A 25331-nucleotide genomic window follows, 5' to 3' on the forward strand; every position below is an offset into this window, starting at 1 on the left:
TTTTCCCCTGAAGTTAGGGAGGGAATAAAACCTCTTAACTAAGTGCCAGGCGGGTAATTAATCACTTTAACTACGAACAATCATGCTTAAGCTACATAATCTTTACTCCCTGGAATGGAGATAAGAAACGCCCTAACCTTTGTAATAGAGATTGATAGGATTGAATCAACTGGTATAAATACAGATGTAATAAGACAGCAAGAGACAGAACTTAGAACTCAGAACTTAGAATACAGAGCTTAGAACACAGAACTGAGAAGACAGAACCTACACAGAACGTTCTCTAGAGACAGAAGAACTTCGCTGGAGAGAACATGGCAAAAGATCCTGGACAGACACTGGCCTCAGAACCTAGAGACAGAACCTAGTGAGAGAACATGGCAAAAGATCCTGGACTGAACCTGACTACAGAAATTGGCAAGAGAACCTGACTAGAACCTGGCTACAGAACCTGGCTGGAGAACCTAGCGAGGGAACTTGGCTACAGAACCTGGCTGGAGAACCTGGAGAACCTAGCAAGAGAACATGGACACAGAACCTGGCTGGAGATCCGAAGCAGAACTTCGCTGGAGATCCAGACCAGAACTTGGCTGGAGAGCCTGGCTGGAGATCCTGGCTAGGCTGCTGATCAACTGAACACTGTCTCCGTGTCCTTCCTTCTTCGCCGACTCCGTCCACACCTTTGGGGACCCCTGGACCTGCTGGGGTTGGACCCCGGCAGGAGTGACATTTAAGGTAGGGACATTAGATAATTTACAAGTATGAGATATAGTAAATATTACAATAGATTTACAAAGTTTGTTACAAGATTTATAAGGGAAGCCGAAACCGGTTTGGCTCAGTGGATAGAGCGTTGGCCTGCGGACTGAAAGGTCCCAGGTTCGATTCCAGTCAAGGGCATGTTACCTGGGTTGCAGGCACATCCCCAGTAGGAGATGTGCAGGAGGCAGCTGATCGATGTTTCTCTCTCATCGATGTTTCTAACTCTCTATCTCTCTCCCTTCCTCTCTGTAAAAGATCAATAAAATATATTTAAAAAAAAGATTTATAAGGGAAGACATTTAAAAGACCTTGTGGATTTATTTGCTTGTTGGTTTTTTTTTTGATTGTTTGTTTTTAAATATATTTTATTGATTTCAAAGAGGAAGGGAGAGGGAGAGAGAGGTAGAAACATCAATGATGAGAGAGGATCATTGATCGGCTGCCTCCTGCATGTCCCCCACTGGAGATGGAGCCTGCAACACAAGCAATCAAACCTTGACCTCCTGGTTCATAGGTCCATGCTCAATCACTGATAATTGCCAGCTGGGTGACCTTGTGGATTTAGAAAAGGATTCTCTGTGCGGAGGAAGGTGCTACATCAATTAGGTGACAGAATTGAGGTGATGGGGCTCTCCAGCCAAGGAAGAGAGCAAAGGCAGAATGTGGTGGTTTTGCACTCTGGCAGTTTAGTTAAACAGGAACCACATTTTCTAGAACCACACCCCCTGTGTGGATAGGGTTGGACACAGGAGAGTCCAGTGAGATTTGCAAGGCACAAATGAAGCAGTAGCCTACAGAAGATGTGTGCAAATCCCCATGCACCGCCAGAACTGGCCACATTTTGGCTGATCCCATGGCTTCTCTCACTGGTGTGCTGAAAGACCCACAGGTCCTCTACCTACTATTTGATCTCTCCCTGCAGTTTCTTTAAGACCCAGGCCAGACACACCTGGAACTCTGGTGTGTAGGGCACTTGCTTCTTCTGCATCTTACTTGTATCATTAGAATTAGAGACAGGTTCTGATTTGTCCTTGAGGATACCATCTTACTCTCAAGGTTTCTAGTTTGTCTTTGATTTTTTTCTGTTTCACTTAAAGTTTTCTCCTGTCTGTCTAACTACTAACCAAGGTAACTTGATACCTACCATAAGGAACATAATCTATTTTATAGGCTTCTCTCCAGATTTCCTTCCTGGACCCTGGTTAGTGACTTTTCTCTGATGTCCCAACTATCTCCCTCTAGAGCAGTGGTTCTCAACCTTCCTAATGCCACGACCCTTTAATACAGTTCCTCATGTTGTGGTGACCCCCAACCATAAAATTATTTTCATTGCTACTTCATAACTATAATTTTGCTACTGTTATGAATTGTAATGTAAATATCTGATATGTAGGATGTATTTTTATTGTTACAAATTGAACATAATTAAAGCATAGTGATTAATCACAAAAACAATATGTAATTATATATGTGTTTTCTGATGGTCTTAGGTGACCCCTGTGAAAGGGTCGTTTGACTCCCTAAGGGGTAGCGACCCACAGGTTGGCGACCCACAGATTGAGAATGCTGCTCTAGAGCGTTATTTCACCGACTTTCCCCACAGCTGTGTAGAATTTAACCCTAAGAAAAATGCTTTATGTCATGTCATTCATAGTTGTTCTGTTTCCCCAATTGAATCCTAACCCATGCTTACAGTAAGGAATTTTTTCAAAAAAATAGCCTTATCTGACAACTATTAATAGATTGTAGGGTGGAAGAAAGGATGAGTGTGGGTTGTGGAAGGGTCTGAAGCCACAAAAGGAGCCCATTAGGATCTATTTTAGAGTAGGATGCATGTCTAGTTTTCTATTTTCTAAAAATCTCACATGCTGCTTGTGAAAATGGATTGGAATGGCCGTTACTAAAGTAGAAAAAAACAAACAAACAAGTAGATCAGACTATTATATATTTAAGAAGATAATCCTAAAAAATCTGTACACAGATAGTGGAAGATAGACAGAAAGCAAGAAATCAGAGATAAGTACAAATAAAACTTAATAAATGTTGTAAAGGCTATTTGTGCTTCTTCCTGTCATCACTAAGTTTTCCAAATCTAGGCCCTTAGCTCTGTTTATCGAACTGCCTATAAATCGTAAGGCTTTAAGCATTTGTGGTAGAATGAAGTAGCATAGAATAGAAAATTCAGAGTGCATTCCAAAGTGAATGTAAGTGCTGATTATAAAATGAGTAAAAATAGGTATAAACACTGAAACTCTGTTTCTTAAAGTGTTGGTCAAGAACATTTGAAGTACTCTAATTATGGGCACCCAGATATGGAGACCTCCTCATGAGAAAGCCCTGACTTTTTACAGTGGGCATTTGAGAAGGTGGGTATCAATTAAATATCAAAAAGTAGAGAAAAGAACTTTAGAAAAATAAATATTGCTGCATTTAAATTCAAATTAAGACAGAGGACTACTACTGTTAGTTTTCTAGTTAAGAATTATTTAAAATGTTGTCTACATTTGGACATTTGTTAACCATGTCAGTTTTCCTTATATTAAAAATATAATTAAAAACCTTTAACAATTAAAAGGGTAATATGCTTGCTTTCAAGCCAATATATATTCCCAAAATCTTCCAAATTTTTATTATTATACTAGCGACCCGGTGCACAAAATTCGTGCACTGAGGCATGGGGGTTCCCTCAGCCCAGCCTGCCCCTCTCACAGTCTGGGAGCCCTCAGTGGATGTCCTACTGATGGCCACAGTCTGGCAGCAGAGGCTCGGAGCAGGCGTCCCGTGTGTGTGTGTGTGTGTGTGTGTGTGTGTGTGTGTGTCTGCTGGGGCCTGTCCCCAGCCACGCGATGTAGGCTTAAAGCAGTTGCCGTGTGTGCATGTATGTGTGTGTGAGTGTGTGTGTGTGTGTCTGCTGGGGCCTGCCCCCAGCCACACCATGGAGGCTTGGAGCAGGAGCCCCTCTGTGTTGATCTCTCAGGCTCCTGGCCTCCACTGCATGTTGTACTCTCCCTTGAGCTTTGGCCAGGATGCGGGTGCTGCGTGCAAGCCAGGCTTTCCTGCTCCAGGGTCGCCATGGCGATGGGGGAGCAGGCCCAGCTGGGGGCTGCCCACAGGCCAGGCTTTCCTGCTTCTAGGTCTCCATGGCGACCAGGGAGCAGGCCCAGCTGGGGGCTGCCCACAGGCCACACATTTCTACTTACCGATGGCCGGATCACCACAGTGACCCAGGGTCCAGCGGCACTTTCCTGCTCTCCAATAGTCATAGGGTCCCAGCTGGGGGGGGTGGTGGGGGGCTTAGCAGTACAGGGCTTAGGCGGCACAGGGGTCCTGGCTGGGGGCTCAGGTGGCACATAGGGGTCCCGGCTGGGGCAGGGCTTATTCCCCGCTGCCCAGGGCTGCACATGGGGCCTGGATGGCAGCTCACGCTGTCCCGCCCTGCCTGTAGTATAGGATAGAGGCCTGGTGCATGGGTGGGGGCCAGCTGGTTTGCCCTGAAGTGTGTCCCAGATCTGGGTGGGGATCCCGCTTGGGTGCCTGGCCAGCCTGGATGAGGGGCTAATGGCTGTTTTTAGGCTCCCCGCACCCCCTTTAGGGTGGGGGTCCTCACTGGGGTGCCTTGCCAGTCTGGATGAGGGACTGATGGCCATTTTCAGGCTGGCGGGCAACTGAAGCTCCCAGCCTCTGCTTTTTTTCTTTTTTTTTCTGGGATTCATTTACTTTCTATGGCTGTCACTGGACCTGAGAGCTGGCTTTAGCTCTGAGGCCGGCTCCAGCTTGAGGCCTCGGCTGCTGAAAGCAGCTATCTGGGCTTTGTTTAGCTTCTATAATTGAAACTCTGTTTCCATCACTGCTGCTCTAAGCTCTGAGCCTGCAGACGGCTAAAAGCAGCTATCTGGAGCTTGTTTATAATTGCAACACTGGAGCTTCTATAATTGCAACATTGCTGCATCTGGAGCTCAGAGCTGGGCTGCCGCAGGCCAGGAACCTTGGCTTCCTGTTCGCTTCAGCTGCCTGACTGCTGGCCGCCATCTTGGTTGGCAGTTAATTTGCATATCCTGCTGATTAGCCAATGGAAAGCGTTTGGGGGTATGGTCAATTTGCATCTTTCTCTTTTATTAGATAGGATTTTAGCTTTTGGGTGTATGAATTACGTAATTAATAAAGTCAGAATTTATCTATATTCTCATGAGAATTTTTATTTCCTTCCCTTTGTTGAGTTGAAAAACAGCCATTTTCAATATAGCTAATGGTTGCTACAGTATCTTCACAAATTATTACAGTACTATAATATATGCTGAAATAACAATTAATCAAAAAATAATTTAAATAATGAACTACTCAGGCAAATATCCCTGCAATAATCAAGGTCAATTTAGAATCTTTAATAACAAATACATATGAATCTATCCATAATGACAGATAATACCTTTAATAGGAAGTAGTGTTTGTGTTGAACACCTTCCATTTACCCTTCCTGATATGCTTTCAACCTTCTTCTTTTCTACTGTGCTCTGAGGTAGATGAAGGTTATGAGTACAGTCAATTAACAAGGCTCCTTTGTTTTCTGGCTTCCAGTTGGGTTTTATCAGTGGATGCATTGACAGGAAATGTGATGGTGGGAGGGAAGTAAGATATAGTAGGTGTTCTAAAACTCTCTGCCTGCTGAGTTGGCTTCATTCATCCAACAAAAGCAACAACTTCTGCAGAGGAGGTTTCTCCAAGAAAGGGCTGGGGTGACTACCCTGAATGCCAGCGGGAAAAGAGGAATGGGGCATGCAAGGCAAAGATGCCTATTGTTGGTGGTGCAGTAGATAGGGGTACAGTCAACATCAACAGATTACATCCTAAGAATGTAATAATTGTGGCCTAAAGAGTTCAAGAGAAAACACGGGTGAACAATGTATTGCTGTTCTATGTTTACAGTGTTACATTCCAAATACACCTACTAAATTTCACATGGCCAGAAAATGAGTTATTTACTTTTTTTCTGCATAATAGAGGTATGGTTTGGACCCGAGAGAATCATTAGATGCCACTATTCATGGGTGTCATCATGGATGATGGATAATGAGGTATCATGAGAAAGGGTGTAATCAGCATTAAATAAATGGCATTGGAAATTACAGAAGCAAGAAGACCCAATTGTTTTACTATAAATAGCTTCTGACAGGAGACAGCATTGTGAGTTATAACAGCACTGCTGTTTTTTCTCATGGCTGGAGATATGAAATTATCCAGGAGTGCTTCATTTGAAAATAAAATAAAAACATGAAAACATAGTCCCTGTCCGTGAGCAGGAAATGATGGTGCCTGAATAATATGAAGACTTTTTATGTGTATTAATTAGATAGTAAACAAGTATACAAGTACATCTTTAATAACCATTATTCTAAATCTTCATGGACATGGGCCATGATGTTGTAAAATATTTTAAAGTCCAATTATTTATACAGAAAGAGCTTCACGAAAATATTTACTTGTAGTCTGCATATCCCATGGGAGATCTGGGTCAGGACAGAGGTGAAACTGACCACTGCAACAAGGAAAAGCAGAAGCAGAAATGGGGGATTCAGGGCCCGCCCTGCTCCAATCCCTCCTCTATTCCTTCTGCCCTTCCTCCTGGGGGATCACTAGGTACTCACTAAGCACTGTTGAAAAACCACTCATCTTTCAGCAACAACGTTATTTCTAATCTAGATGGAGGAATGGTACAGGTTAGGACATTCCCTTCTTTTAATTAAAGTAAAAATACAATTGTTATGTAAAAGACAATTGCTTATTAGCAATTTGGAAAACACAATTTCATGCTAATTTTTTTAAAAAATCAAACACCATGAAAAAAAAAATGATAGTACTGGGTGATTTGGAAGGCATAAACTATTTTTCATTATTTTAATGAATTTATAATTTCAATAATTACATATATTTTATTAAACTATTACAGGTTTACTAGTTAGTTTTAATGATATTGTTTTATTTTTATTCTAAAGCTAGCATATGATCTTTGAAAGTTATAAAAATATCAAAAATAGAATAAAAATGTCACCTCAGTGTTGCCTACCAACTGTTATTACAAATAATTGATTATTGCATTTTATTTGTCACTTTATTCCATGCCTTATCAGGATGTCTTTTAAAAACTTTTAATTAGGAATAAAATAGCAAATTAAATGTACCAAACAATGCAATTGGATTTTATTTAATAGCATAGTAAATGATATATTTCTGCTATCACATAAATCGCAGTCAATAAATGTTCAAACTTTCCAAAAAATTATCATTGGATTTCCAAATATTCAGGCAAAGATTATCTTAATTTAAATATTTCTAATTTCTATGTAAATATATTTTGGCAAAAAAGTATTTTTTTATTTATTTGAAAAATGCATGGATATGAAATCAAGCTGTAGTCATATTTTCTTACAAACAATTTAAATAAATAAGCCAAATTTACCTCCAAATTTTATATTATACACCTCAGTGCAAAGATGTGAAAATCATAAAAATTAAAAAAATATTTTTATAACCTGCAGAATTGTTAGTTATTTATTCAACTGAAATTGCCAGGATAGTCTCATATATATAAATGAGTTAGCAAATCTAATAATAATTTATGAAGCCACTCCAAAGTAGTTCATAATTTTTAGATATATTTTGTTCACTATTCATACATTATCCATTATGACAAAAATGTAAAATAATTGTATATAAATCTCTTCTTTCTACCAATAGGTGGCACTGAAAAAGTGTATATTTCATTCCATTCATAACTATGTGGAAGATGCCTTTTTCTTATAATGCAGTTTCAGCTGTGGCTTGAGTGAAGAATACCTATCAACCAGAAAATTACTCGATGTGAGCAACAGGAATTTTGTTGTACTAATAAAATGTAAAATGTTTATAATGATGGATCATTACATCAAGAGTATTTTACTTTGCTGATATTATTAAATGTATATTGTTCTCTACTAAATTTGAATTTTATTTAGCAAATTGGATACCATATTTTCCCTACTACATCATTATTATTAGTTGGTCAAAGTGCTATTTCCATTTTAGTCTGGGATGTTGATCTTTATCTGAGTAAACAATGCATATTGAATAATTATGCAGAATTCAGAAACATTTTGGCTTTGGGTATTAGACTGTTTATAAACGTATCTTCTGATTTACAATGCTTAATAAAACTAAAGGCACATATCTGAGTATTTGTATTAATTTTAATAGTACTCTTCATTATATCCGTGTACATATAGTTAAAATTCTTCACTTCCAAGTATAACAAAATTCTGTCATCTCAGTCATTTAGTTCATTCAATAGATTCATTTCAACAGCTCATAGGAACTCAAATCCAAAAACCTTATGATATTCATCCTGCATTTTAACAGCCGTGTTATTAAAATGATTTATTGCCATAAGACAAATCCTAATGATATTCCTCTTTTATAACTGCATTTTATTATGGGCCTGCTTGGTGTGATTTATTTAGATTTCCTAAGAAAATCTGAATCACTGTTCAGCTTTAGCTATTATGTAGCAAATGCCTTTTACATCATAATAATAAACATAGATTTTTCATCCCAGAACTTTCCAATAGTCAGATATTCTTGACTAGTTTCAGTGTTTTTATCGGATCCCAGTGAAGTCTCATTATCTTGTACAATTTGTCTGAAGTCATGCTTCTCCAGATGCCTAATATTTCTGCTCTTTATGCTCATGTGGAAAAACAAACTTACCTTGACATGTGGCTTTACTTAATTCTATTCGCATTGTTTCATCTATGATCAGAGATAGCTCAACATGAAACCCTTTTTTTTCCCCCTCATCTTTGCTAGCAGGAACTCAGCTTAATTTTTTTCCTTTGTGAGCTGCCAACACTTTATTTCTGGACGTCCTCCATTGCACATGACTACTTATGGAGAATAATACACTCATTGTCCCCCCCCCCCCCCCCGCAATCTCCCCTGTTCCTTCCTTGATCATCCTCTTCGTTACAAACCACCATACTCACTTTGAATGTTTTTATGCTCTTTAGAATGAGATAGGAAAAAACTTTGATCACTATTAGGAACAACAACAAAAAAAGCTTTTAAAAAGCTATTTGTTATTTTAACTTGTAAATGCAATGAAAGATTTAGACAGTGTCAAACATGGACACATTTAGGATCCTGTGGTAACCAGTCTCCATGATGGCCCCCAATGACCCCGGCTTCTTGGGATTCACACCTAGAGTTGGCCTGCGTGACTAATAGCGTACAGCAGAGGTGATGGTAGATCACTTTCAAAGTTAGGTTCCTCTCTTTCTTATTCTTTGTATCTCTGTCACTTGCTCTGGGGAAACCGAGTTACCATGTTATGTCAATGCCACTTGGGGAAGAAGTGAGGTCTCCAGTGAATAGACCATGGGGAATTAAAGCCTATCAAACATAATGTGGTGAGTTTGAAGCAGATATTCTAGAGGCTAGAGAATCTAGCCCCAGTTGAGCCTCATGAGAGACACTGAGCCTGAAACATCAGCTTAAACCACTTCTGAATTCTCCACCTACAGAAACTAAGAGGAAATATCTGTGTGTTCTTTCAAGGGGCTAAGTTTTAGAGAAATTTGTTACGCAGCAATAAGTACCTAATACAGATCTCAAATAATATTATCAGAATTTTGTCAAAGTCTGTCTATACTAACTCTGATTATATCAAATGATGCAACCTTGAGCTCTCTCTTTAGTATATAGATTCTATATCAGGAATCAGCAAACTATAATCTGATGATCAAGTCAGGTTTACTACCTGTTTTTTTAAAAAAAATATATTTTATTGATTTTTTACAGAGAGGAAGGGAGAGGGATAGAGAGTTAGAAACATCGATGAGAGAGAAACATCAACTAGCTGCCTCCTGCACACCCCCTACTGGGGATGTGCCCACAACCAAGGTACATTCCCTTGATCAAATCGAACCTGGGACCTTTCAGTCTGCAGGCCGACGCTCTATCCACTGAGCCAAACCGGTTAGGGCATACTACCTGTTTTTGCAAATAAAGTTTTATTGGAACATAACCTCTTCAGTTTGTTTACATTTTGTCTCTTACTACTCTCCTGCTACAGTTGCAGAGTTGAGTAGTTAAGACAAGTCACATGACTCCCAAAGTCTAAAACCTTGTTCTGCATGGTGGGTCATATGTCCTTCCAAATTAGTAGCAACTACAGAAAGAAAAATAAAATATCCATAATGGGACAAAGTTTAAGAGGGCACTCTAATTTACTTTGGGGATATGAACATTTATGCCAATTATGCAATCAAATGGAAATGTTACTCTTATTGGCTGACTCAAGGTCAAGTCACCAATCTTGCTTTGCAAGGAGGAGAATGAGATCTACTCCTGCCAGATGAAATTGGTTCCCCGCAGGAAAGAAAGATTTTATTACTAGAAGAAATGCATTAGCCATACTTGGTGGGAGGTGGAGAAGTTGGAAGAGATGCTCACATGAAAACACTATAGAAATATACTACAAAAAAGCCACTATAATAAAAATGACAAAGTTTAGGAATTTCATGAATGTTCCAAAAACCATGACCCTAAGGGCTATAAAATTCACTTTTTTTTTTCATAGAAAAAGGCCTCCCATTCCCTCTTTCTCTTTTTATTCTTGAGGATGAAAGTCACATGTTTCTCATCTCCTTGTTCTTATCTTTTTCAATTCAGGTAGACCTCTCCCTGAGTTACATTATGATAGGGAACAATCGGCATTAACTATAGGCCATGCATGTCCCATAGTTCATACACAAGTTTGGTAAATTTCACTCATAGATCCACCATATTAGTAATAAATCCTTAAATTATTACAGCAATTTCTAACATTTTTAAGGCAATGGCTCACGTACTTTTCAGGTAAGAACTGTGAGATAATATTTATTGGCATAGTGTCTCTGGTCTCCCTGGAAACTGCTAATTGGGCTGTAACTTGCCAGGAAAATCCATTAATTTATGTACCCAACACATAATTTAGTCACATGATATGGGCTCATTATTTCTTAAGAAAATAAAAACTCAAACACATAAATTAAACAGCAAAAACATAGTCTTTATAATTAGACCTAATTATTTTCACATTTACTACTTGTGACATCTTGGATAAGTTGATGAGCCTTCTGAACTTAATTTTTCTCCTTTGTAAAAATTTGATCTGGCAATGGCTACTTTGCAGAATAACTGAGATTGAATAAATCAAGGTGCCTAGTACATAATAAATATTCAATAAACATTTGGATTATATAGACTCAATATTGTTTACTCCTAAAATTTAATCATCTGACAAAGGACTGGAATGTTACATTTCTATGTTACAAATAATACACAGCTAAGTTCAAATATAGTAGTAGAAAAACATGATATTAAGGATCCGAGTTTTATAGGAAAAATATTCTTTATATAAAAATTCACATCCTTGATTAAATTAGTTGAACTCTACTATTTAATTCTGCCTCAACTGGATTAATTATGAGGAGAGTTTCAAGCTATGATTTATTCATTGATTAATCTTTGACCTATCTATGATTTCAGAGTTCATGTAGACATAAAGTGATTTAGTATTTTAAAGATAATTGTCTTCTATTTTCTTAATTTTTAAACTGATCATATATTCTGGATTAAAATGACCAGCACTCTCTGGCATTATTGCATTTTGTAACAATGTCGATGTATTATGCAGTAGAGTCTTTCATGGCTAAAAAACAAACAAAAACAAACAAAAATGTCCTAGTGCCTATGGTACAGTCAGTAGGAACAAAACAGAGGAAATGAAACCCTCATCTTCAATTTTCATATCATTTGATAAAATGTTCAAATATTCCATTTGATTCCTAAATATCATCTTTCCTTTTCATCTTCTTATAAGAGCTATACTCTTTTGGGTTTTGATTTGCCTTCCCTGGGTTGTATACTTCACTCTTGATTTTTCACTTTTTATGTCTCTTGACAAAGAGCTCCCCTATGCTCATTGTTTTAGTAATTTTCTCAATGCTGACAGCTACAGAGGAAACTCTTGAACTCAAACATCCCTCCTGTTTCTTAGCCTTCTGATTTGTCTATTTATATATCTCTGTTTAAACACATGGCAGCTCCGCAGAACCAATGTATCTGAGAATATACATCATCTACAGAGCTTACTATCTGCATTAACATGATTTTACTAATCTACTATTTTTATCAACATAGCTTTAATTTTCCAGAAAATTCTTGGCTAGAGAAAGAAGTGTTGTAAATAATTTCATTGTTCATTCCAGAAAATTCTGAAAAAATTCATAAACTCTTCAATAGAAAGCTTTAAGGGCAGTTTATACCCCAAGAATCTTTGACCCTTTGCTGCAACATTCTTACCTTGCTATGTCCACAAATCATTAATCATTATACCATGACCCTTATCCATTCCTAACCAAGTCCTAAATCCCCCACCCCAGATTTCCATTCTGAATTGAAAAAATTCACCTTAAATAGTCTTTAAAATCTCATAAATATGCCAGCTTTTCACTTTTTTCTCTAAAGTGTGCAGTGAGCAATAACCTTAGCTTTATCTCAACATGTCTGGTGATATTTTGGGGATCCAGTATCCAACATATCTCAAACAAATGAGAATTTCTCCTTTGAGCAGTTACCTCTCTGCTTTTTTTCTTTATCACAATTCTACTAACTGAAGACCTGACTTCAGTTTTAGATCATCTGTTTTGTTTCATGGATTTGAAGCAATCACTAAGAGATATGTCTAAACTGAAAATAATGCCAGGTCACAGTCATTAAACTTATGTCCTCCAAGAACTGGGTGAAGAACTTTATGTTGCTTAAATTAGTTAAATATTTAATGATTAGTCTTTTCTAACCTTAAACTAATATGTTATAACTTCCTGTTTTAAGGTTCCTATTGATTAACAACATGCACTGATATCAATATTCACCAATTAGAAGCATAGAAAGAAAAAAAGGAAACCCAACATATTTTATGCCATCTTTCTCTATCTGACCATCTATGTCTAGTCAGTCTTCAAATCCTGTCATTTCTATTTTGTAAGTATAAGTTTGACTGGTTTAATTTTTAAAAATATATTTTTATTGATTTCAGAGAGGAAGGGAAAGGGAGAAAGAGATAGAAAATCAATGATGAGAGAGAATCAGCTGCCTCATGCACACCTCAAACTGGGGAGAGAGCCCACAACCCAGGCATGTGCCCTGACCAGGAATCTAACCACGACCTCCTGGTTCATAGGTCCACACTCAACCCCTGAGCCACTTTGGCTGGGCTGACCTGTTTTAATTTTATAGGAGCATTCTCACCAGCTACAATAAATTCTTAATTTCCCTTCCATAGCTTTAAATAATTTTTAACAATATTAATGCTACAAATGAGGTATGGTTTTTAAACGTCATTTAATTTTAATTTAAATGTATAAAAAAATCACAAAATTTTATTGACTGGATGGCTAATAAGAGTAAACTTAATTTGATTAGGAATAGCACAATAAGTCCAGATGCCAGTCCTATCAAAAGGAATGTATGAATAATACTGGCCCACACTAAAAGTTCAATAAATATTTGTGGAATAAATACATGGAATTAAATTGTGAGAATCAAGATTTGGCTCTTATGGCCAGGTGGCTCAATTGGCAGAGCATCATCCTGTACATCAAAGTGGTTGTGGGTTCAATTCAGGGCACATACCTAGATTGCAGGTTAAATTCCAGGTTGGGTGGGTTTAGGAGGCAACCAATGGATGTTCTCTCTCACATTAATGTTTCTCTCTCTCAAAAATAATAAAATAAAATAAAATAAAATAAAATAAAATAAAATAATAAAATAAAAAAGAATTGGCTTTTGTGACATATATGGTCCACTCCAACAACCATCTATAACTCCTTTTCCTCCTTGTTAAGAAAACCCCAACTTTTAGTGTGACACATCATAACCAGGAATAAAGGTCCTCCCTAGCATTTAGCTGTTGTTATGTGATAAGTTTCACTGAAGGACATGCAGGTATACTATATATTACATGGGAATATGGGAAGCCTCATTAACACATACACTTTTTTCCAGTAATTACATAACCTAAAGGCCAATGGAGTTTAAGCTATAGGACCCCTTTCACATGGACCCCTTCTGTATTATATATTTGTCAGCAAATATCAGCAAAGTTATCCTAACTTGAGTATACCCCTTATTTTCTATCAGGACCCTGACTGGTACTATACTCTTCAAATACAGTTGATAATTTATCTGTGAATTAGCCTATCTATTTTCATCTGAAGGGTCACTGCTTGCAATTTAGCTCTAGTTTATAATTTCATAACTATTGAGATCCTTTCTTTGTTTAGTGAACAACATTTTTGTTTAGTGAGTTTGAATCTTTTGGCAATTTTTCTTGTCTGGCCTTATCAGAGATGTCAGGTGAATTGCTTTCTAACCAATATATCCTATAAATAGCTGAACATTCCAATAAAAAGCACTGATCAGAACATTCTCTAAATCAAACAATGATAGTCATAGTATCACGTTAATTAACAATAAACAGCAACCAATGTAGCATGCAGAACACACCAGAGTGTAATATTTTTTCATGGGACATAATTATAGCTGTGACTGACAGTGAGCCTTAGAAAGAAAGTAGTTAATTGCAGATTTAGAGAAACATCTATGAAAGAAATCCATTGTTCCAGAATTAGATTATTTCTACACTAAACAATTCATTACTGAGTTGGTAACTGCTGAATAAGATAAAGTAGACTACATATGCAAAGCCTAAAACATGCAGCAATTAAAAGATGCCAGGGAAATAAATAGAGCTTGCCCAGAGGATCTGACAAGTTAGTTAAGGTGAAATTGATAATATTTAAATAGTTCAGCATCTGAACTACAGTACATGAGAAAGACTATTATAGATTGATAAGTATTAATTATATAAAATAAAATAGAAAGAATAAAAACTGAAAAAAATACAGAAAATGAGTGGGAACAAAGATGAGAGAAAGGACAAAATTTTGGGAGTATTAAAAGCAATTATGCACAATCAGTGCATTTGTAATTACAAAATATATGCTTTATCTTCTTTACTGATTTCTTAAATTAAATATACATATTAAAGAACACATTACAATGGAGTAAAGACAGTCTTTTCAATAAATGGTGTTGAAAAATTTGGACAGGTACATGCAAAAAAATGACACTCGACCACCAACTTACACCATACACAAGAATAAAATAAATATGAATAAAAGACTTATATATAAGTTTCAAACCCATAAAAATCATAGAGGAAAACAGGCAGCAAAAGACAGACATCTCTTAGAGATATTTTTGCTGATATATCTCCTTGGGCAAGGGAAACGAAGAAAAAAATAAACAAATGGGACTATATCAAAATAAAAAGCTTCTGCACAGCAAAAGAAACCATCAACAAATTGAAAAGACAACCCACTGAATGGTAGAACACATTTGCCAATAAGATGTCTGATAAGGGGTTAATTTCTATCCTATATAATAAAAGGATAATATGCAAATTGTCCCCTCAACTAGAAGTTTAACCAGGGGGTGGGACTGACCAGCCAACCACCCTTGGCCCCTCCCCCTGACCAGCCTGGCCCAATCTATGATCTATGTGATTGGAGTGAGCTGGCTGGACACCACCTGTGCACGAATTCGTGCACCGGGCCTTTAGTAATGCATAAAGAACTTATACAACTCAACACCATGAAGACAAACAATCCAATTTTAAAAATGGGCCAAAGAGGACATGCAGATGGCCAATAAGCATAAGAAAAAATGTTCAATGTCACTAATCATTAGATAGATTAAATTAAAGCCACAATGAGATATTACCTTACACTTGCCAGATGGTTATCATAAATAAATAAAAAAACAACAAATGTTCACAAGGATTTGGAGAAAATGGAACCCTAGTACACTGCTGGTGGGAACACAGACTGGTGCAGCCACTGTAGAAAACAGTATGAAATTTGCTCATAAAATTAAAAATAGAACTCCCATTTGACCCAGTGATCCCACTTCTAGGAATATATTTTAAGAAACCAGAAACACTATTTAGAAAGAATATATCCATTGCTATGTTCATTGCAGCAATATTTACAATAACCAATATCTAGAAACAGCCCATGTGCCCATCATTAGATGAGTAGATGAAAAAGCTATAGTACATTTTACACAATGGTATACTACTCAACCATAAAAAAGAAGGAAATCTTGCCTTCTGTGACAGCATGGATGAAACTGTGTGAAATAAGCCAGTCAGAGGAAGACAAATTCCATATGATCTCACTTACATGTGGAATCTAATGAACAAAAAAACCTGACAAGCAAAATAGAATCAGAGGCTTGACACAGGGAACAGACTAACAGCTGTCATACGGGACAGGGCTTGGAGAACTGGATGAAAGAAGGTGAAGGGATTGAGTAAAATATATAACACAGACACAGACACAGACAACAGATCTGTGATAACCAGAGTGAAACGGGTGAGGGATAGGTGGAGAGGGTACAGAGGGGCAAGTAAGGTCAGAAAGAGACTTTGCTTGGGGCGGTGGGTGCACCATGCTGTGTGCAGATGATGTTTTATTGAGTTGTATATTTGAAAACTGTCTGGTTTTGAGAACCAATGTCACCCCAATAAACTCAACTAGAAAAAAGACAATTAAAATAAAACTCATTGTGAGTGTAACCAACAGATGCTGTCAATAGTGAATACAGAAAATTTAAAGTTACATTTTTTCTAAGCCTCTTACCTGGCATTTAAATTTAAGAATTACTAACTGCACAAAAATTATTAAGTTCAATTTTTAACTCCTTTGCAGAATATAAATCAAAACAGTTTTGGGGTTTCTTCTGAAAATGTTCTAGGAATTTACTTTCACTATGAATTTATTTATTTTGAGAAGATGTGCCCCTGAAATCAAGATCACTTCCTTCTAAATAGCTCATAGGCTTTGGCATCATTTAATTTTTTTGGCATCATTTAATTTAACATTTAAGCTACATCATAGTACATGTGATACGGTTTATATTAGAAATAATACTTTTCACTACAATAATGCAGTTATACTCAATACTTGCAATGAGATTCCACACTGAGCATGAAATTAGCTTTCATTACAAAAGTATGATCTAACAAATGTCTAATACCTGATTACCTGACAGCATAGAAAGGAATATACATTTCTCACAGGTGACAGAGTAAAACATTTTTACTGCATAGAAATCTCTACTTATAATATGAACTCCATTTGTACAATTATTAAAAATGCTTTATATTATCACAGCTTTCACTTTTGATTAAAATAAGATTTCAAGTAATCATCAAGGCTCACGATATACACTTCTCATGAAATTTCAGTAAATATATGTAAAATTATATCTTAAGAAGGAACAGTCATTTTTTTCTCATCTTTTTAAAATTTTATCGGAAAAAACAGTATGGTGCAATAGAAACAGAAACAGATGTAGGACGTCAAGAAATGGGTGTGAGTCCCAGTCTTTCCTTAATTTAACATTTGGCTTGGTTCAAATCAATTAACTTCTGTGCACCTCATTTTTCCATATCTCTAAAATTATAGGATTGATGGAGATGATATTTAAGTTTCCTCCTATATCTAAAAGCATGTGATTTTAACATAATCATTTAAAAATATTAAGTAATCTGAAAAAAATATATATGTATACACATCACTGCAAATTTAGCTGTATAATTAGACAATCCATTTTAGACTCCAGTCTTTTAAAAAATTAAATAAAACACTAAGAATACCTAATTGAGGTACAATTTATATACCGTATATAATATATTTTATACTGAAGTAAAATTTAAATGCATCTATCTTAAGTGTTCAGGATGATGATAGGGGTCAAATAAATATGTCCTTGTATTAAAATGTCCCCAAATTATTTCCATCTAAATAGTTTCCTGTTGCCCCTCTGCAGTCAATCTCTCTCTCCATCCACTACTCCACAGAGAAGCACTTTTCCAGTATCCTGATTACTATCATCATAAATATTTTGTCTTATCATGAACTTCATATAGATAATATCATACAACATACATTTTTTATCTGGCTTCTTGGCGTATCATAATCTCTCTGAAATGCATGTTGTCTGCCATTTCAGTGCATTGATCTTTTTGTATTGGTGAATAGCAACCCATATTATAAAGATTACATTCTGTAAATCCAATCTCTTGATTGAAAGACGTGTGGGGTTTGTTTGTGTTTTTTTTCAGTTTTGAGATATTATGAATAAAGCTGTCGTGGAAATTCATTCACAAGTGTTTTTGTGGACATATGATTTTTTTTGTACATATGTATCTCAGGAGGGAATGACTGAGTAATAGAAGATGTGTGTTTACCTTAGAAACTGCCAAAGAGCTTTGAAGAAATGGTTGAACAACTTTACATTCAGAGCAGAATGCTCCTGGTAGAGTAAATTCCACTTATTCTACCACCTCACCAATTTTAAATGATATCAGTTTGAATGCTGTGAAGATTTAAGTTGCCTGCCCATCATGACTGATCATATTATGCAGCTTCTCATGTTCCTGAGTCATTTATACATTTTTTGTGAATTGTTTATTTAACTCAATTTATCAAATTGATAAATTTGACTATTAAAAATTAGCCTGTGGTTAAGTAGTTATATTTTTTTTCAGTGAAAAAAATATATCATTACATTTGCAATGTGTAGAAAACAAAATTAAAATTTGCAAACAGTTTCACTAAGCATATGGAGCTCCTAAGGATATTGCTACACCAACAGCTCCATGGGAATCCTATATAATGAAGAGCTAATCCTATATAATAAAAGGCTAATATGCAAATAGACCAAAGGGGGGGACAACTGAACAAACGGTCGCTATGACGTGTGCTGACCACCAGGGGGCATTCACAGAAAATGGCAGGCATCAGCCGCAGCAGGATGGAGGAGCAGGTGAGCGGGGGATACCAGACCAAGGTAGGGTGCCGGTTCCTGTCATCACGGTGAGCGACTGGTGGTTACTGAAAATTCTTTGCTCCCATGCACTGAGGTCCCGCCCAGCACTTACACCTGCTGCTGGCGCCGGCCCGATCATGCGGCACCATCAGCAGGTGAGATCGGCAGCTGCCAGCCCTGATCGCTCCTCAGGGCTTCTCCACCTCCCCCTGCTCCTGAGGGGCTGGGTGCTAATTAGACTGTATGCTAATTAGACTGTACAGCCTAATGACCAGACAAAGCCAGGGCTGCAAGGGCTGGCTGAGGCTGCAAGAGGCTGCGAGGGCTGAGCCCCTTGCACAAATTTTGTGCATCAGGCCTCAGTTAATTCTGTCTAACCAAAGCATAGTTTGATACATTGGGAAACTATATATCCAGGGATCGATCTTTTTTTTCCTATTTGCTAGATCTTGAAATGTCTCACTCTCCTTAAAGTCCATTCTCATTTTGTTCAATTTGTAACTTGAATGATTATTTTTTACTAGGACTTTGCTTCTACTTGTCTGGTTCAGGAGCTCATGCTGTGATGCTGGCATATATCAGTTGCCATCACCTTATTCAGGACTTTCCACCCTATCCATTCTGATCAACCCTCCTTAACTTTACACTGGGAAGGCTTTAATAGCTATTAGAAATCTTTTTTTTTTTTTTTTTTTTTTTTTTCAGAAAAGAAACACGTGTTTCCAAGTGGTTTTCCCAGGGTTTCAAAGCATCCTTAAGTCAAATTGAGATCTATCTCTTCTTTCTTTTTTTATTTTAAATAACCCTTTATTATGAAAAAAATTCAAACACACACAAACAGCAGCGAATAGTAAACTTCATATGTGCATCACCTGGTCTCAGCAATTATTAACAGATGGCCAATTATGTACCCCATTGCCCTTGCTTCTCATTAAATTAGTTTAAAACAAATCCTAGCCTCCATATCATTTCATTCATAATATTTAATATATATCTATGAAAATGGGAACTTTTTCTTCACATAACCATCATCATCACACCTAAAATATTTTTTAATAAGTCTAGATATGTTATGTCATTCAAAATTATAGAAGAACTAGAGGCCTGGTGCACAAAATTTGTGCACTGGGGAGGGGCTGTCTCTCAGCCCAGCCTGCACCCTCTCTAATCTGGGACATCCCTCTCACAATCCAGGACTGCTGGCTCCTAACCACTCGCCTGACTGGCTGCCTGATTGCCCCTAACCACTCTGTCTTCTAGCCTGATAGCCCCCTAACCACTCCCCTGCCAGACTGATTGATACCTAACTGCTCCCCTGCCAGCCTGATTGACACTTAACTGCTCCCCTGCCAGCCTGATCACCCCCAACTGTCCTCCCCTGCAGGCCTGGTTGCCCCCAACTTCCCTCCCCTGCAGGCCTGGTTGCCCCCAACTGCCCTCCTCTGACGGCCATCTTGTGACAATTTATTATATTCTGCCGGGCCAGTGTGGCACAGTGGTTGAGTGTCAACCCATGCACTAGGGGGTTACCAGTTCGATTCCTGATGAGGGCACATGCTGGAGTTGCAGGCCCCATCCCCAACAGGGGGTGTTCAAGAGGCAGCCAGTCAATGTTAATGTTCCTCTCTTGTGGATGTTTCTATCTCTCTCTCCCTCTCCCTTCCTTTCTCTCTAAAATCAATAAAAACATATTTAAAACATTTATTATAATCAATTAAGATCATAGGTTTAGTCTTATAACCCCCCACATAGTGCAATAAGCATATTTTATAACATAGAAACCCACACCTAAAACTGTATGATCATATTAACTAATTCACTCCAATAAATTTAATTAAAAATAAAAAAACCACAAGGATTTAAAAAAAGGAAAGATGGAAATTTAATGGGCCCTAAAAATTCTAGAAAAAATAGAACAGAAGTATAAAGTGTAAGAAATCCTTTGTGGAACTCAAGTGACACCGAAGGAAACCAGAATTTAGGAGGTAGATTGTCAGCATGTCAGAATGATAAGTATCCTCCTCTCTCCCACCCTTGGTCTGACTTCAAGTCAGTCTCCATGCCTTCACCTCCCTCCACCTCCCCTACAGGATCTTTGACATTTAAAGCAGAGTATTTGTAGTCATGCTCAATAACTCTGAACTCAAATGGCACTATTAATTTATTTAAATTTTATGCATGATGCCGAGTGTAAACCTATTCAGCAGGGTTCACAAATAACAGCAAACACTTTCCTCAGTTTTCTCCTACAGTTAATGCTATAAGGCTGGCTTTTTCTATGACAGCTGCAAAGTCAAGCCCTACTTCATAAGATGTTTTAATCTGCATTAACATTTAAATATCTTCATCAAGTTCAGTGTCAATTCTTCTAAAACTGTGGGGAGAACTATGTCAACACAGACTTCATTTCTTGAGACTATTTAATGGATGAATATGTCATGTTAGCTTATGCAAAAAAAAAAGTTCTCAAATTGAATTGGGAGAGGAAGAGAACAGGTGGTATCAATAATTCATATTCTTTGCAGAAAATTATAGCTTGGCATTCTAGGAAATTTTCAGCTCTATTATAGTGGAATTCCGTAACCTGGCAGCATGGTCTGAGTACCATTCTATGTGTGCTCTCTTACCTTGGTATCTCTTTAAGTAACTGTACCAACATACATGTCATTTACCACCATAGACACAGTGCGCTCACATATAAACAGGTAGCCGGGTAAACCTGAGGCTTATAAATAGTTTACATATAACAATGTAGCCTCATATATTTAGTACAAATCTTTTTTAAACCCTATTACTGAAGCCTCAGTCTTATTAATGAGATTAAAATTTAGAGGGAATACTTATATGCTAATTCCCAGGCAAGACAATATTCACTTCTTTGTAGAGTTCATTGTAATTAGTTTAACCTAACAGTTTCATCATGTACTGTTTGATGGAATAACCAGTGATGAATGTTAAGACTATGACACTTTTTAATGGATGATAAATCTTTAATTGAATAATTATAATAATAAAGCTCAGTATCCATGATATTGGATTAATTCAGAGCTCATGCTTTAAGTACAAAATATACTTTCTTCATAATAAGTCATTTTCAATGTTAATTTTTTGTTTAAGTCTATTAAACAGTATTATTTACTTGAGACTTTAAAAGGACTGCTTTAATTTTTTATGGGAAATTCAAATGGCAGAATGAAAGTATCATTATTAAAAATTTGTTCCAAGGATGGTGATTCTCTTAAGACTGGCCATCACCTAGAGATATCAAATTAAACAGCTTGTGATGAGGATTCACCTAATGTAACCTAAGTTTAATATTTCTCTCTTCTGCTCAAGAAAGGAAGTAAAATTTTATTGGGATAATATAGAACTTTAAAAATTAAAGGCTTTTCTTAAAATTATCCTTATGCCTATTAGTAAGCTTTCCATGTGAATACTCCTGAGCAATAAGGAGTATGTGTCTGAAAGATGAAGATTTGAGAATGGATATAATCACACACCATTAAATTATAAACTTTTCATTGGGGTAGTGGGACAGAATTTGATTCCTCCCACCTCCAAAAGCTCAAGTAGTATTGTTAAAATATTTGTTAAACTTGAACAAACTAGGAGAAAAAATAATACTTTAAAATTATTGCCGTGCATTACTTAAAATCAGAGAATAAAATAAATAATTTTAAGAGAAATAGAAAATTCAAAGATCAATTCTAATGATTCACAACTGGTTGGATAAGAAGGGATTAGGAATATCCAAATAACCTCAAGAAACATTTTCTGAACCATATATCCACTATTTTTTCTGAAGCCCTTTGTACCAATAAAACCACCTATCACCTAATGCTCTTCATAGAATAACAGCCAAGTAGTAACTTCCTTCTCATTGACCAGCCACTGAATATTTTCATTCAAATTTAAATATCTCTAAAAACTTTCCTAAGACTAACTGAAAACTTTATCTTTGTACCTTCTGTCTTTGGTTCTTTCATGTGGACCCATAGTGTCTATGAGTTATTCAATTTTATTCCATTACCATTAGCTTGAAAGCAATTACCAGGCCTCCTCAACTAAAGTTCTACTTTACGTTAATTAATGTCCAAAGGGTGGTTAGACAAACCACTAATTAGTGGTACAAGGGAAGTTTGAATGTTTGGGTGGGGAGATTTATTTATTGATGTTAAGGAGAAGAAATATGGTGACAATGTCAGAATCTAACTTCTAGCCTGAGTGAAACTTTTCATCTTACTCAGTGAAACCCTACTCCTATCTTTAAACAAAGCACTATTTTAAAATCAAGCATCTTATCTAGAATTCAACTAAAGGAAATGCCAGCTATATTTAATTATTAATAGAGTCACTGAGAAAGTTATATCAGTCATTATCACTTGACATTAAAGAAAGAATTTGCTTGTTAGAGCAATGGCTACTGAGTCAGCAAGATTTTAAAGACATGCCCAGGCTCTCCATATCAAATGAGGAGAAAATTAAAACTTAAAAAAATATAAAAAATAATTTATGCATAGTTATATATGATACTCAGTGTTCTTTGAAGTATTTTCATTTTTAGTACTAGATATAAATATTTTTTATGAGGTCATCTAAGTAATAAAAGCCTACACGACTGTTATGGTGGGACAACTGGTCTCTATGATGCGCACTGACCACTAGTGTGCTCCCACAGGGGGAGCACTGCTCAGCCAGAAGCCAGGTTCACAGCTGGTGAGCACAGTGGCGGTGGTGGGAGCCTCTCCCACCTCTGCAGCAGTGCTAAGGATCATCGAGCCTAGCAGTAAGGAGCAGTGAGCAGGCAGGCAGTAAGGAGCAAGGGGTCCTGCACTGTAAGAGGAATGTCCGACTGCCGGCTTAAGCCTTATCCCTGAGGATCGGGCCTAAGCCGGCAGTTGAACATCCCCTGAGGGGTCCCGGACTGCAAGAACTGTGAGGAGAAAGAAAGAAAATTAATACCTGGGTGCATTAGAGGGAAACTACCAAAAAAAACTCACAAAAACAAAGGCAGAGAACCTCTAAAAAGTAGTCAGAAGAAAACCAGCAGATGGATATCCCCTGAGGGGTCCCAGACTGCAAGAGGGTGCAGGCTGGGCTGAGGGACTTTACCCCCCTCCCACCAGTGCATGATTTTTGTGCACCGGGTCTTTAGTGTATGTATGTGTGTGTGTGTGTGTGTGTGTGTGTGTGTGTGTATAAATAAAATATTGTGGCACTTTTTACCTTTTGTTTCTGAACTATTTTAAACTTAATTTGCAAAGATGTCCCCATCGTAAAGATCTATAAACTTTTTGACAATTTGTTTGGAAAAAAATGTATATTAGTTCCTTGAAAAGTCTAAAGTTCTAGATAAGGTCCTCAAGTTATCATGAGTAGCCTCCAATGGTATGGAGAACACTGCCTGAGTTCTGTCTTCAATTTGATCATTAAGTGGTAGCATCATCTTCAATGGCTAATCAACATTCCCTGAGATTATGACTGCTCATAATTAAACAATAAAATAATACGTCTCTTATCTTCTTTCCTGGGCCATGGAGAACAAAATGCTTGAAAAGAATATCACATTTAATGGAAGACATTATTCTATTCTTACTATCATACTAAAGATAATCTATGTTATGAGGACCACCATGGTGCAGTGTTAAGAACACTACCAGCAGCATGGATGGAACTGGAGAACATTATGCTAAGTGAAATAAGCCAGTTGGAGAAAGATAAATATCACATGATCTCACACATTTATGGAATATAATGAACAACATAATCTGATGAACAAAAACAGATCCAGAAACAGAGAAGCATCAATCAGACCATCAAACCTCAGACGGAAGATAGGGGAGAGTGGGAGTATGGGGGAGAGATCAACCAAAGGACTTATATGCAAGCATATAGGCCTAACCAATGGACACAGACAACAGGGGTGTGAGGGCATGAGTGGGGGGTAATAAGGGGATAAGGACATATATGTAATAACTTAATCAATAAAGAAATTTTTTAAAAAAGAACACTACGCAGGAACATGATATTTGAGTTCTAGATATAGCTCCTCCTTTAATTATTCGGTTGACCTTGGAAAAAGCTGTTTAACTTCTCTGAGTTTCCTTTACTTTTTCCTTTACTGTAAAAAGCAAATGAGGAGATTATACCTCAGTTATGACAGGAACCTGGAAATAACAATATCTTCAGATTAAAATTGCATATTTTAGCAGCAAAACAATTCATTCTTGACAATATTAGATAATTTCTTGACAATATTAGATAATGAATTCTCAGTAATAATGTAACCAAACCCAGGTTCCCCTTCCTGTTGCAATGAAAGCCAAACTCAGATGCTGATGGAGAGGAAATAGGTGGAGCTAGCATATCAAGAAGATGGGGAAACTCCTGTCCTCAAAAACGTATCTTAATATCTTAGTGTAGACAGTGGCTTTTATAAGATTGGAAAGGGAACACAGAACAAAAGGATCAGGGAGAGTCTGTGGACATGCCTTCTCTCCCCAGAGCTAAGGGATGGTGAGCTGAAGGGGAAAGTGAACATGTCCCTTCGCTAGAGAAAGAAAAAGGGAGGGGCTGAAGAAGAGTGCTTCCAACTCTAG

Source organism: Myotis myotis, unplaced genomic scaffold (genome assembly GCF_014108235.1).
Source record: "Myotis myotis isolate mMyoMyo1 unplaced genomic scaffold, mMyoMyo1.p scaffold_m19_p_1, whole genome shotgun sequence".
Taxonomy (NCBI): Eukaryota; Metazoa; Chordata; class Mammalia; order Chiroptera; family Vespertilionidae; genus Myotis; species Myotis myotis.